This window comes from Herpailurus yagouaroundi, unplaced genomic scaffold, assembly GCF_014898765.1.
Source record: "Herpailurus yagouaroundi ecotype Mexico unplaced genomic scaffold, PumYag 163, whole genome shotgun sequence".
NCBI lineage: Eukaryota > Metazoa > Chordata > Mammalia > Carnivora > Felidae > Herpailurus > Herpailurus yagouaroundi.
Genome location: NW_024412404.1, coordinates 52,993,940 through 53,008,999, shown reverse-complemented (window position 1 = coordinate 53,008,999; position 15,060 = coordinate 52,993,940). Strand labels below are relative to the sequence as shown.

The window sequence follows — 15,060 nt, the reverse complement described above, 5'->3', positions numbered from 1 at the left end:
TGCTATAACTTATGAACCTACATTGACACATCATACTCACCAGGGGTCTATAGTTTATATTAGGGTTTACTGTTGTGTTAGACCATAGTCCATGAGTCTGATATGTATCCGCCATTATGGTATCATACAGAGTATATTCACTGCCTAAAAATCCTCTGTCCTCCACATATTCATCCCTTCCTCTCTACTCCAAACCCTGGAAACCACTGATCTTTTTACTGTATCCATAGTTTTGCCTCTCCCAGAATGTCATATGGTTCAAATCATATAGAATTTAGCCTTTTCAGGTTGACTTCTTTCACTTGGGAATATGCATGTTAAGGTTCTCCCATGTATTTTCAGGTCTTGGTAGTTCATACCTTTTTAGTGTCAAATAACATTTCATTGTTTCGATATACTACAGTTTATTTATTCATTCGCCTTCTGAAGGACATCTTGGCTGCTTCCAAATTTCCGAAAATAAAAGTTAGGCTACTATAAACATCCACGTGGAGGCTTTTGTGTGAACATAAGTTTTCATCTCCACTGGGTAAATATCAAGGAGTGTGACTGCTGGATCAACTAATAGGAACATGATTATTAGTTCTTTAAGAAACCATCAACTGTCTTCCAAAGTGACTGCACCATTTTGTATTATCACCAACAGTGAATGAGAGCTCCTCTTGTTCTATATTTTCACCAGCATTTGGTGGTGTGAGTGTTCTGGATTTTGGCTATTCTAATGGGTGTGCTGTGGCATCCTGTGGCTTTAATTTGAATTTTTTCTGATAATATATGATATGAAACATCTTTTCATATTCTTATTTGCTATCTGTATATCTCCTTTGGTGAGGTATCTGTTAAGGTCTTCACACATTTTTAATTGGGTTATTTGTTTCTTTTTATTGAATGTTAAGAGTTCTTGATATACTTTAGAAATAGACCTTTATCAGATGTCTCTTTTGCAAATATTTTCTTCCAGTCTGTGGTTTATCTTTCCATTCTCTTGATATTATCTTCTGAAGAGCAGAAGTTTTTTACTTTGATGAATTCCAGCTCAGTAATTATTTCTCTCACAGACTGTGATTTTGGTGTTGTATCTAAAACGTCATCATCATATCCCAGGTCATCCAGGTTTCCTTCTATGTTATCGTTTAGGACTTTTATAGTTTTGCAATTTACATTTAGGTGTATGATCCATTTGGAGTTAACTTCTGTGAAGGGTATAAGGTATGTGTCTATTTTCAATTTTTTTCTTTTTGCATGTGGATGTCTAGTTGTTCTAGAACCATTTGTTCAAAAGGCTATCTTTACTTCATTGCATTGCATTTGATAAAGATCAATTGACTATACTTATGTGGGTCTATTTCTGGATTCTCTTCTGTTCCATTGATCTGATTGCCTCTTCTTTCACCAATATTATACTGTTTTGGTTACTGTAGGTTTATTGTAAGTCTTGAAGTTGGATAGTGTCAGTCTTCTAACTTCAATACTATTTGGCTATTCTGGGTCTTTTCCTTCTCCATATAAAATTTGGAGTCAGTCTGTATATATTCATAAAATAACCTGCTGGCATTTTGATTGGGATTGCTTTGAATCTACAGATTCGGTTGGGGAGAACTGCCATCTTGGCAATATCGATTATTCATATCCATGAACACAGAATATCTTTACTTTTATTTAGCTTTTTTTATTATTTTGTTCATTAGAGTTCTGTAGTCTTCCTCATGCAGATCTTATATATATTTTGTTAGATTTATATCTAAGTATTTAATTTTGAGAGGCAGTAGCATAAATGCTACTGTCTCTTTAATTTTAAAGTCTATTTGTTCACTACTGGTATGTAGGCAAGGAATTGACATGTATATTAACCTTGTATTTTGCAACCTTGTTATAATTGCTTATCATTCCAGGAGTATTTTTGTTGATTCTTTTGGATTTTCTACATAGGCAATCATGTCATATGAGAATAAAGACAGTTTCATTTCTTTCTTCTCCATATGTATACCTTTAATTTCCTTTTCTTATCATATTGCTTTAGCTACAGCTTCCAGTACAATGTTGAAAAGGAGTGGTGAGAAGGGGACATCCTTGCCTTGTACTTGATCTTAGTGGGAATGCTTCAAGTTTCTCACCATTAAGCATGATGTTAGCTGTATGTTTTTTGTAGATATTCTTCATCAAGTTGAGGAAGCTACCCTCTATTCTTAGTTTACTGAGTTTTTATAGTTCAGATCGGCTAAATACTTGATTATTTCCCCTTATTTATCAATTTTCAGAATAAATACTTGTTAGCATTCTCCAAACATGACAATTTACATTATCATTATAAATTTATAACTTTTAACATTTCTGATGTGTTTCAATTGATAGCAGTTACAATTTTGTCATTACTAGTTTTGTTAATTGTTCAAATTGTACTATCTTTGAACAATGAGAATGTCTTCAAATTGGTTCCTGAGTTCTTCTGACATGACCACAAATGCCTTTGATAGCTTCCCTGTCTTTTACCTGTCCCAGACCTGCAGTCAGACGTTTGTCTAAGGAACCTTGCTGGGAAATGGTATTAATCCAAGACAAAAGAGGTCTCTATTGCTACTGGGTTGGTTATTGTTCTAGGAAGTTTTGGGCAATAGAGCTCAGGGTCATAAACTGGGTTCCCAAAGAAGCAGATTCGCTGGGAGACAGAGTTAAAAAGCAGCGGTTCTTATGGTTGAAAAAAAAAGGTGGAAGGAAAAGGAAGGAAGCCTCATTAGACAGAGGGAAAAGGCTGAACTGAGATGCAGGCCCAGGAGGAGACCTGGAGCTAGAATCTTTCAACAATTGGGTTGGGCCAAGTGGGCCAGGCCTTTATACTCCCCCCTCCTTCAAAGATTAGTTACTACTTATCATTGCCCATGGGATCATGACCTTGGACAAGGTGTTTCTCTGTGTCATGGTAATCCCAGAAAGGACTGACAGCTGAAGACATCCAACAGAATTCCCAGAAGCTGGGCATCATGTCTTCAGTGAAGGTGGATTTGTGTAAAGTATCAATGTGCCCTCCATACTCAGAAATTTTTTTAAAGAGGAAAGATATACTATGGATTCATAATGAATCCATGACATACAGTCAAATACTGCATGCTTCAAATCACTTGAAATAGGTTCTCTCTGTGTGGTTTTGCCACTGATTCCATCCCAACTTAGGTAAATTTGTGAATTCAGAAGTCCAGTTTGGTGGGATTACCCCCCTTTCCATTTTTATTTAATACTGCTTTATACTTTTAAGACATTGATATGGTTCCAGGTTAGATCTGGAAAATAAAATACACTCAGAGAGGTCTACTATCTGCTCTCATTCCCATCATGCTGTTCCCTTTTTAGCAAGTGAGTTTTTGTGTGGATGTAAGTTCTCAAATCCTTGGAGTGTATATCAAGGAGTATGACCGCTGGATTGTATGGTGCCATGTTTCATTTTAACACCGAATCCTGGCACGAAAGAGATGTGCTGTAGGCCTACATTTGAATAAATAAATGCACTTCACTCTATTTGACAGGTAGTCTGTGAGCCACCAAGTTATGCAATTTTTGTTGCTTTCTCACAGTTGTTTCCTGTCACCAATGATGTACTATACCACACAGTTTATCTAATTAAATTATCACAATCCAAAATGTTTTCTTGGCATATCTTTAATATCACTTCAGTGAAATATGTATGTCATAATCACCAGCTGATGCACTTGTATAAATAATATAACCTTAAAGATAGAGTAAATGAATCTATAATGATTATAGTAGTAATAGCTAGTATTGTATTAAGTACTTACTATGGATTAAGTATTCAAAGTTCTTTACACATATTAACTTGTTTAAATCTTACAACTGTGTAAGATGAGAACACTGACGCAAGGTGAAAAACACTTGCTCAAGTGTATGTAACTAGGAAGTAGCAGGGCTTAGATTTATACTCAGGCAGGCTGCCTCCTGAGTCCATCCTTTCAACCACACAGTGTAGTTTATCATCTGTGCACATGTACAAACATGTACCCACACACGTGTGTACACACACACGTGCAAGCACACACATATGTGAACACACATACTCCGTGCACACACGTCCAGTGGACACAAGTATGTACCAAGAATTTGGGTTTAAATACAATGTCACCTTTTAAACAGTGAGTATACCATTTTAGCATGGCAAAGGTGATTTTGGCCATTTCACTGAAAAGAAAATGACAGATGAGACCCTGCTGATACGTCAAAGCAACATCTATGCATAAAGGCAAAATTAGATAGAAGAAAAAAGTACCACTGGTTTAATTATTAGAACAAGTGATTTGTTTAGTTTTTTGTTGATCACATTTGAAATCTTCAGAAGAAATACAGACATTCACCAAGAATATTTTAGAATACTGCCGTTTTCAGAAAGTTTAACGAGGCATTAAAGATAAAATATGTCCCCTTTCATGTAAAACTTAGACTGAAATTTCTGGTGACAACAGTTTTATGTGGTTATAAAGGATTTCTCCTTTATAGCAACATAAATCTCATGTTTTAAAATTATCCTCATACAGATACATTTTGGGAGGTTTCAATATAAAGGTGAAAGTGGTCCTGATGGAAGAAGTAAAGGCCATAAAAATCTTCCAAGAATATGCTGTAAGCCATGTTGCAATACTTGTATCAAGTTGCATGATCTACGGTTTTACAGTTTAAAGCTTACATTTAATTTAACAGACTTATTTTTGAAAATGTTAAGTCAAAATCAGCATAAGTACATAGATATTCTCCAATGATGCAAATATTTAGAGAATAGGCTTGTCATATTCCAAGGCTAACAGAAAAATACTATGAATGTTTTGAGCCATATTTCCAGGCTTCTGAAATTTATTCTAATTTAATAAATGCAAAGTATATGTAAAGGTCAATTGGTTACAATATACTAAGAGAAAAAAAATGAATTCAGGTTTAAATAATGGGGACAGATCAGAAATATTAAAATCCCCTTTAACATACACCCCTTTAATATACCTAAGACATAATTTATCCTTTTCTACCATCAGGCAAGGCTTTCTTTTTTGTTTTGTTTTTAAGGTCTCAATGCAATAATTGGAACTATTCAAAATATCCAAGTTTATGTTAAAATACTGTATTAAAAATATTAGAAGGAAATAATTTTATGATTACAACAAGATAAAACAACAAACAAAAATAGTTGAGAACAGTGGCTCTTGGTGTAGGGGATTTAGAAAAACAAGAAACAATTTGAGAGCACATCAATCGATTGTGTTGTCAGGCTACTTTTATACTGGAAGAAAAGGTTTTAACCATCAAGTGCTAATGTGAAATGCGCCAACTGGGAGAAAAATTAGTAAAAAATAAATTTCAGGTGGAAAATGGCTTAATTATTTAACATCAGAGACTCAGCAACAAATAGTGTAGTAAAATATCTTGACCATGGAAAAGGAATCCTGCTTGTATGAAAAGCCTCTTGTGTAAAAGTGTCCTTATAATAATTCCCCACTCTTAATTCTCCAACTGTTGTAGAGAACACAGTCAGAAATTTCTTTATATTGATAAACTACATGAAAAGAGCTTATAATTCTATTTTCTTTTTTTATTTATTTATTTTTTTTTTCAACGTTTATTTATTTTTGGGACAGAGAGAGACAGAGCATGAACGGGGGAGGGGCAGAGAGAGAGGGAGACACAGAATCGGAAACAGGCTCCAGGCTCTGAGCCATCAGCCCAGAGCCCGACGCGGGGCTCGAACTCACAGACCGCGAGACCGTGACCTGGCTGAAGTCGGACGCTTAACCGACTGCGCCACCCAGGCGCCCCTATAATTCTATTTTCAAATCAAATTGGCTTACAGCTTTTTATTTCTGGCCACAACATTTTCATAAAAGGATAGCAGCAAAAAAACATTAATTATTCATTATATTAAAAATATTAGTGATTAGCACAGCTCTTTGACACTTCCACCAAGAATTCACATATCTCCAAAGAATTTGTGACAAATCTCACTCTCAATAAAGAATTTTAAAGGAAAAAAAAAACGCCTTATAGCACTTGAATTTTGCAACAGAAATTAGCAAAACACCACAAATGATATTTCTGATACCTTGAGGTTTGCCAGTTGTTTAGCGATAGACACATAACCATGAATCAAAATCATTTCACAATGACATAACACGTTTACTGAACTGTGTAATTTATCATGCATTTTCCATGGCTGCCTTTGAAAAAGATAAGGCATGGGTTTGCTTGCCCATAGCACTCAGACACTGTGATTTACTTCCAGACATTTTCATATTTGTTGTACCGCAAGAAGCTGGTTTTAGACCGTGCCAGAAAATATCACTGACAGTTATATAATTAGCAGTCCTTGTTTATTAAGGACACAGCACTTTTAGAGTGAAAAAGACTTGTTTTGTTCACTCTGGTGTTTTTGAAACTATTGTACTCGTATTTTCAAGTTCTTGTTTTTGGAGGCAACAATTCTCTGTTATCTCTTCCCATTTTCCAGCTATGGAAAACAAGCAAGTTACCAGAGAAGCTTCTGGAATCATAAGGATTTTCGAGATGACAGTTCTTAAAATTCACAATGATAGACATGTTCTGTAAGTGAGGCCATTATTTGAACCCAAGAAATAGCCAGGGAAACTGCTGCTCCAAGAATCACTGGATGTTTGGAAGATACCAATGGGCAAAATGGGCTGCTTACTTGCTCCTTCCTCCATTGGCGCTCTCAAAGAGTGAGCAAACGAGTGAGTGATTCACTTCTAGACATCATAGTGAAGCTGCATCACTGGAAACCCTAACCCCAGCAGCTGAGGATTTAACAGAATTATTTGAGGTCCGTGGACTAGTCTTTACAAGGTAAGCAGGGTTTGGTCTAATACTCTAGGCCTCAAAAGATTAAAAAAAAAAAAACAGAAAAGAAAAAATGTGTTATTCCTTTCTCAGAAACGTTCACTAGTCTCAAAGTAAGGTGGCAAACTCAAAATCCTTCAAGGCTCAGGTGGGTAATTTAATAATAGCTAACATTTAAGTGCTCATAATATGCTTTGTGCTAGGCTACATGCTTCCGTGAGTTTAATCCTACCCCTTGAGACAGGAACTATCCCCACTTGAAATTATGAAACTGCAGCTCTGAGTGTAAGGAACATAATGAAGGTGGTAGACCTAAAAAAGACCTAAAAGACGAAACCATGATTTGGAACTAAGTAGCCTATCTTCTGAGCATGTATGCCTAACCACAATGCATAATGCCTACAGTAGGTAAGAAGACTGTCTGAACTTCTAGAATAAGAAAACAAGTAGTGGTGGGTACTAGAGTGAACTAAAAAGTATAAGAGTTGTTTAAAGACGCCAAATCTCAAAATTGTTGCTGTCCAAAGAACACATCTATGGGTCAAAATGGTTTCATGACTTCAATCGCTATGTGATTGCTGTAACATGGAGTCCAAAATGGCATTTTGGGATTACCATGCTCTTGTGTCTACCCACTCATCAAACACCATCTTTTATTCTGCACAAGCTCTGCATTTTTGTCAATGTAAGTGTTCACTGCTCAACAACTGTGCCCAGGGTTTCCAGAATCTGTACCTTCTGCACTTATAATATCCCTACTATCTAGGAGATCCTTCCTATATGCTTTTAACTTTTCTGAAATTATTCATCCCTTGAAGCCAACTCATCCATGAATCTTTCCTTGGTCTGAGGTATTGAGTCTCTCTGTCGTTAGTTCTTTAACGGTACCTTTTCTGGCCCTCTTCATTTTCCATCTTAAATGACGCTTGCATAAATACCCTGTCATCCCACTGGAACAATCTCTTTGAGGAGAGGCCCAGTTTCTTATTTATCTCTACTGCCTCTGTACTCACTTGCTCTCTTTGAAAGGTGCCTGTGCCACCTTTGGGGACTTAAGTCTCCCAATATTTTACTCTTTTATTGATGTATATACTGTATGTCTCCTTTAGCTTCCTGCTCTAAAAAGTCAGATATCATCTTGGATACCTCTTTACCTTACCTATAGTATCTACTGGAGTACATGTTTCACATGGTGAGTAGAGTGAATCAAACAATAAATGAAATTGCAACATGGTAGGCATGACTCAGTTTCTCTAAATTATGGATAGTGAAGGGTTAATAAAACACTGAAAAATAATATTAGCTACCATTTGTTGAGTACTCACTAGGTTTCAAGTGCTATGCTAAGCATTTTACATGCATTATTGTGTTATTTTGGTTCATAAGATGAAGAAATTGAAACTCAGAGAGGTCAGATAATATTCTCAGGGCGATACAGTGAGGGAGGGGCAGAGCCAGGATTGAAACTCCCATCTGTCTGATTCTAGTATCTTGGTTTTTAACCACCGCATGATACTGCTAAAAATACAGCCTAAGAAGACAAAGAACTTCTCATTCTTTCCGCTTGGCTATTAATAGTAGGAATGAACTTAAGATATCAGTAATAAAAATTATATGCATATACCTGCCTCGTTCCTGACCAGGGTTCAGAACACTTGAGTTCTTGGACCAACTCTGCTACTATGTAGTTGTGTGCTCCTGGGCATGTTTGAAGTCAATTTCCCCGCGTGACAAATGAACACGTTAGGTTATGTGATTTTTAGGGTCCCTTTAACATTCTTCGGCTATGATTTATGGACAATTTCCAGAATGTGTGATGTACCAATATCTAATACTTAGTCTAAGTACAGTGAAATTTGAAATTTCCAATCATTAGTAATTTTTTTCTTGTTCAGTTACTTTAAATGACACATCTAATTTTTAAAACACATTATTACACCATATGATGAATACATCACATAAGACTAAATGGCCACCACTGCATGCCAAAAAAGCAATTAGAAAATTGAATCAAGGAATTAAGGATTAATGTGGGTATGTTATACCTGTCAGCAGCAATAAGTGTTTTGACAAGGACAGAATAAAGTCTGACAGTATGCACAAATACTGATCTGATATATGAGTGAAATATTAAAAATGCAAACAACTGCACATTAATCACTCGAACATTTCCCTACTAAACCACTTTTAATGCTGTTCTTATCAGAATCCATCTATAAATAAAAATGAGTCTTTTCAACAGCGTGCACAACTTGGTATTTGCAGTTTAATGAGTGTTTATATTGATATGAAATTTAGTTTTTAGTCACTTTAGTAAAATAGAATTAATTTACTGAGCATAGAATTAAGTCAGCCTGGCAGCCTGGCTCACAGCTAATCAAGTGCGTTGATTCCATAGGATCAACAAATACCAAGACTCTAGTTTTGGAGCACAGATTCTCTGATTCCATTGTTTACACGGGGAAAATGAAAGTGAAAATCATATTCTTTATTTACTATTTGCTTTGCATGAAATGATAAGGGGAAAAACACATTAGCTTGCTTTACTCACTAAGAGAAGAATTCATATTAATAAAAGAAATTAAGTTGATGGACACTGTCAAAACCAGGGTTAAACTGCATTAGAAGCAAATTCAAAGAGAATAAAGTATTACGTGTGGGAATAGGGAAAGGAATAAAACATAATATTCACAGAATCAGTATGCTGCTCTTGAGATTCCAAAGGATTCCAATTGTAAGCTTAATTTTCATACTGTATCAAATACATTTTTTCTTTGTTGAAATGCCTCCATATTCAATCTCTGTTCAAAATCTCTTACTACACACACACACACACACACACACATACACACACACACACACACACGTTTATATCCATAGTATAATACCTGGTTTAACTGAGTTTTGCTGTTATTTTAATCGTGTGGCACTGACTTGGTGGTGATAGCAGTGGTTTTACTATTTATTTTTAAATAGGTAGTTAGGTCCCAGAAAACGAAAATATTATCTCATTTGGAGATCTTATATAATCATGCTTTGCCCTGAGTTAGTCAAGAAATACAAAGGTTAATAGGAAGTGACTTTAAACATACTATCTTTAAAAAGTTGATTCCTGATAGTATTTTTTAAAAGTTGAAATAGATTATTTATTAAATGACTGCCACAATTGGAGTTTAACAACCTGTACTTTTTTCCAGTGCAAAAAGCAACCTACCCACCACACTTCATATATTAATTTCAAATTGGGACCATTCCTTCAGACCTCAAAAGGTACTAAGTGTGAGAGGCAAATGTGCCTGCCAAATCAAGTGACTTCCCATCTAGCTTAAGCCCAGCCTTTGTGCCCTGGTTCAGGCCATTCCATCCACCTAGACTGCTCCACCTACCATTTCTGCAAGATCTGACTCAAAACTCATCTGCAGGAAGCCATCCCAGGTCATCCTAAGCCACATCAAGACCTCCTCACTCTACACTATCTCAATAATTACGAGTTAGCCATTTTTTCTATCATAACCATTGAAGGGAAGTATAATGTAGTGGTTAAGAGAACAACCTTAAGCGATCACTGCCTGGCTCAACGTCCTGCTCTCTCATCCATTCAAGTGTGACCTTGATCAACTCACAGCCTCTCTCTCTCTGTGCCTCAAGTTTCTCATCTGGAAAATGGAGTTAACTATACCTTCGTAGTGTTGTTATAAAGATTAAAAAAGACAATAGAGCAGAGATAATATGTTTTCCACCTCTATTAATGGTTTGAAATAGATTTATTAAGAAATTCAGTCTCTAGAAGAGAATTTTATTGATGGCTTATTGGGGGTGGGGGGAGATCTGATCTCAATGACAAACTTCCCACACATGTCACATCAACACTGCTACTGAAAATCTGCCTATTTTTCCCATTTGTGTTCCCTGTTTTTTTTTTTTTTTTTTCAAGGTGTCTGATCCGTGAGCATTCTGTGCCTCACAGAGTAGACCTACCCTGGCACCTAAGACTGTGCTGTTCAATAAATATTTCATGGATGGGGCACCTGGGTGGCTCAGTTGGTTGGGTGTCCGACTTTGGCTCAGGTCATGATCTCGCAGTTCAGGAGTCGAAGGCCTACATTGGGCTCTACGCTGATAGCTCAGAGCCTGGAGCCTGCTTTGGATTCTGCGTCTCCCTCTCTCTTTGTCCCTCCCCCACTCACGCTCTCTCTCTCTCTCCCTCTCAAAAATAAACCAAAAAAAAAAAAAATTAAATAAATATTTCATGGATAAGTGGGTCTTTGTTTTTTCTTTTCAAATTGTGTACAAGGTAAATCTCTAAATTTAGTGGCAAAGGTTACAAACAGAAGGTCAATCTATAGCAGATAGATATAAACCAGCAGGAAAGTTGGATAATCAAGATCTTAGTATTACCCTACAGGCTGGCCCATTCCCAAACACATTACATCATTAATGGAAAATGTGACCTTAGCCATGCAACTGAGGATCAATTCAATATACAATGTAGACGTGTTAGGCCCCCTACTGGCAAGTGGGGGTAGAGTGCTACAAAGCCCCAGTACATGCCCTGATGGGGCTTCCTTCAGAGCCATCAAGCTGTCTGCAACTATGACTAAGAGCTAAACCTGCTCACAGAGGTATCCACAAACCCCTGGGGGTGCGAGAGGAAGGAGGGGAGAAGCTACCAGTAGTTCTCCTGGAGAAGGATTTCATCTGGTGGAGGATGACTAAGGAGTGCATTAGGAGAATGAGGAAGGATGGAACTTTCTGGCAGAAGGAAAAACACGAATGCAGAGGTGTAAAGGCACATAGCTCCTTTGAGAAATTGCTAGTTTATTCTGAATACTAGGAAATACTAGGTGTAAATACTGAATACCTAGGAAATATTAGGTACGCGGAGATGAGAAGACACCAGATAGGAACACTGGGGCCCTCCATGAAACGGGTCCCTCATCAACCCCTCAGCACACTTCCTGGCGGGGAGGACTGAGATCATCACTACTTGCCACGAAGGGCATGCTTGGATGCTCAGATGGAACCTGACATGTGCAGCGTGTAGTGGGTCTCCGTGCAACCTTCATTAACATATGGTGCAAATCAACCCAAATGGATACTAGCGAACGTTTCTCCATCAGGAACTCACAGTGCTATTTTATTAAACTATTGGTCAAGTCTGTTTTACTGAGTGAACATTAAATTAAAACATTTATTCCTGAAACTTCAATCATAAAACTAAATCAAGAAGCACTGTGAAAGCTAACTGTCAGCAGAAAGAATAAAAGTGCAGACATAGCAATATTCTTAATGAGGAATCAAATGTTAATAGATCCAGCATAATAAATGACTTTCTACTATGATTATTAAACCAATCACAGCCTATTAAAGTACAAAAGCATGGACAAAATTCTGAATGAAAGAGCTTATTTGACTAGTTACAAAAACATGTATGTAATTACAATACAGTAAAACCTACCTGGATTTCTTAGACAATGAGTCATTCGAGCTGACAGAGTTTTCCCAGAAAGCTGAACATTAACCCTATAAGGACCAAGAGTTTACTATTTTAGGGTATTTTTTTTGTAAGTGTGAAATTGCTTAAAATAAATATACATTTCTCTGCTTTTCAACCAGACGAGAATAGACTAAACACAATTTAACGTGGTCTTGATGTTCCATGATCACATTTGGAAAGCAGTTTTCACAATATGCTGAAGATATATGGAGTTGCAAATGTATGGATGAATATGTACATCATAGCTACAGCACTAGGGATTTCTTTTCCTCTTCTTTCTTCTCTTTTTTCCTAAAAACTTACCAACACCAGCTTCCTTTTTGCTTATTTGCCTCTACAGAAGAAAATGATTCATTGTCTAAGAAATCCAGGTAGGTTTTATGGTATTGTAATTACATACATGCTTTTATAACAAGTCAATAAGCTCTTTCATTCAGAATTTTGTCCATGATTTTGTTACTTATAATAGGCTGTGACTGGTTTAATAATCATAGTAGAAAGTCATTTATTATGCTGGATCTACCCATCTGCCAGCAAGTAACACAACCACTTTTCTGTAAAACTCATGCATGAGGCAAACATTGAAGTGAACTTCTTCTCCATGAGTTTTCTCATCCTCACCAATATCTTTTACCCCATTGCTATCCGTGTGCCATGACCAATCGGGCATTACTCAAAGCACTGATGAATTTCTACATCACCAATCCCATGGACACCTTCTTGACAGTTTGTAACAATCCTCCTCTGTCCCTTTTAAGTTTGTGGTCAGAGTAGCCTTTCTAATTTCAATAATTTTGACAATAATGTTCGGGAGTAATCTTAGTATAAAGTCTAGACCTATTCATTAGGCCCAGATGACTTAACCTCATGTAAAGTACACTTCGGTTCAAATCTTATGGGATCTTAGGCAAATGATTTACCTTTCCTATGCCTCAGGTTCTTTATACGGAGAATGGAGTTTATAACACTAATTCTGCAAGGTTACTCTGAGGATTATAAAGGACAATATATGAATAAGGCATTTAGCATAGTACCTAGAAAAAAACAGGTGTTTAAATTTTTATCTTAGGTCAAATCATTTGCAAACACAATTTCTTTTTAAGTCAAATCCAACATAATATCAGCGATGTTATCTGTTCCACCTTAATACCTCCCTTCCCTTCGGTTTTAATGATTCATGGCAGTGTAGTAAGGGAAGTTAATGTGTCCAGATCTTTTCTTATCTTTCCCTGCTGGGCACTTTCATTCGCTCAGACTTAGTTCCAAAGTATGGAACCAGTGTCTGTACATTAAAGTTGGAATGAAGCTCCAAGTTTGCAGGGAAGATGATAATTGATCAGCCCAAGTAGTAGAAAATTCGGGGGGGGGGGGGAAGCTATTAAAAAGATAAATATTACAGTGAAACCTTTTGGCTTATACAGCAAAGAAAAAACTACCTTACAGACAGATAAATTCCTACATGCGCTTTTATTGTCTTTCTGTGGCCTGGGAAGCTTCTTTGTCCCCCAGCTCTCTCACCATTATTTGCTAGATTAAAATTCCCTTAATTTTATAATCAAAAGGGCTCAGAGGGGGAAAAATGAAAGTGGAAAGTACTCAGAGGATGCTGTTGGCAGAACCATGGGATACTCAGTCATCCTGGTCATTCTCAGGGTCTCTGGAAACCATGGGACAGGCTGGCTGTCCCGCCTGTGACCTGAGATATGTAGACTCCTTATATGACCAAACTAGATATATTTGTATCACATTCCTTTGGGCCTGTCCTGTAAATGATTTGCTTGTGTGAACTCCACTACTTCATCAGAGCTTGCTTTAGAAAACGAAGTGTGTAGAAGTGAATCAAATATCTCTCCAATCTTTTTTTTTCCCCAAAGCTCCTTTTTCAGTATGACTAAAAATTAATGGTCAGAGTCTGTGTAATGATCCTTCCTCTGGTTTTACTCATGCTGCTCCCTCTTGGTCCTACTAATTATCTGATTGATTAAACTTTTGAGGAGCCTTCTGTCACTGGGCGTAGCCCACTGCACACATCTGGCTCACTACGTTTTCTTTATAAAGGACAGCAGGTTAATTAAAAGATTCATAGGACAAATAAAAGTGCCAAGAGGGAAGGAAACCCAGTTTATTTCCTCACATGCCCTCTGTAGCAGGTGGAATGGTATTCCTCAAATGTTGACGCCCACCTAGGACCTCAGCATGTGACCATATCTGAGAATAGGGCCTTTGCAGATGTAATTAGTTAAGGAGAAGTCATACGGGATTAGGGTGGGCACAACGTCCTTACAGAAAGAGAAGAGACTATACAGAGGTGAAAACTCTGCGTGGAGACCAGAAGCAGAAATTGGAGTGATACAGCTACAAGCCAGGAGATGCCAAGGTTGGTCGGTAGCCACCGGAAGCAAGAAAGAGTCTTGGAACAGCTTCTCCTTCACGGCCTCTTGAAGCAACCAACCCCTGCCCAAACCTTCACTTCAGACTTCTGGCCTCCAGACCGTGAGAGGATAAATTTTTGTCACTTTAAGCCACCAGGTTTGTGGTACTTTGTTATGGCGGCAGTAGGGAACAAACAGTCTCCCTGGTCACAATCTGACCTCTAACAGACAGTATGCCATCTTTTTTCTGCTGTTTTAGAAATGATCATGAAGTACAATACTGAAATTGTGACTAATACCAATCCCTCAGGGCACTTCTCCTATTCTGAGGTCATTCAAGCTACTTTCGTT

At 37.2% G+C, this 15,060-nt stretch overlaps 1 protein-coding gene across 2 annotated transcripts in view; it reads right to left on the bottom strand.

Moving 5' to 3' along the window:
- ATRNL1 (attractin like 1) overlaps positions 1 to 15,060 on the bottom strand; it is a 788,891-nt gene that overhangs the window by 112,920 nt on the left and 660,911 nt on the right. The gene's annotated exons all lie outside the window — the stretch shown is intronic.